This window comes from Parasteatoda tepidariorum, chromosome 3 (genome assembly GCF_043381705.1).
Source record: "Parasteatoda tepidariorum isolate YZ-2023 chromosome 3, CAS_Ptep_4.0, whole genome shotgun sequence".
NCBI lineage: Eukaryota > Metazoa > Arthropoda > Arachnida > Araneae > Theridiidae > Parasteatoda > Parasteatoda tepidariorum.
This window is the reverse complement of record NC_092206.1, coordinates 56,440,228-56,441,091: the sequence shown is the minus strand read 5'-3', so window position 1 is coordinate 56,441,091 and position 864 is coordinate 56,440,228.

Here is an 864-nt window from a genome sequence, read left to right as displayed (position 1 = left end):
GAACGTTCATCAAAACTACGCCACTGCCTTTAGGCAAAGAATATTACTTAGTGCGCTCTAAAATGGATGTACCATTTAGATATTGCTTTTTTGTAGAATTTCTTTTAGGATATTACTTTTTTGTAGAATTTTTTTTTAGGATATTACTTTTTTGTAGAACTTTTCAAATATATTTATCAAGAGCAAATGTTCCCCTATTGCAATATTTGCTCTTAACTATATTTTAAAGAGTTAACAGATTCGAAAGTGATTCTTGCTATACAAGTGTGAAGGATTCATATAGCGAGAAGTTCTGCATGTAACAATAGGAATCCTATCAGAATCAGCTAGTACTCTTGAAAAGCGAAAAAATAAACGGCAGCATGCTGTTTGAAAATTTTTATTCGTTGATAAAACAAATCTTTCTAACATTTCAAGCTTCACTCATGTACATTTACTTCCGAAATAAATATCACATACAATGCACAAATACAAATAGAGATTTTAGATTTAAAAACTGAATAGGTTTTCTATAAAGATTATGTTAAATACGAGTTTAGTATATAAAGCATGCTATGACACACATTTTTTTGTTGTCTTTTTTAATAAATACATGTATGTATTTATAACATTTATCTGAAAAAAAATCTATGTAACTGTGATTGTTTTGCGTACTAGTAGCAATTATTTTATATATAAAAAGGGGAATTCTGCGTATTGAAATAGAATTTTCTGTGCGTCTCCTCAGTTTTTTTTAATTGTTTACAAAAATATTTTATCCTTTTCATACCTGATAAGTGACTTTGAACAACCATTTTAAATTTTTACATTTTAATGCGAAATAATCAATTTTTTTTTTTTTTTTTTTTACGATTCAATAAATTA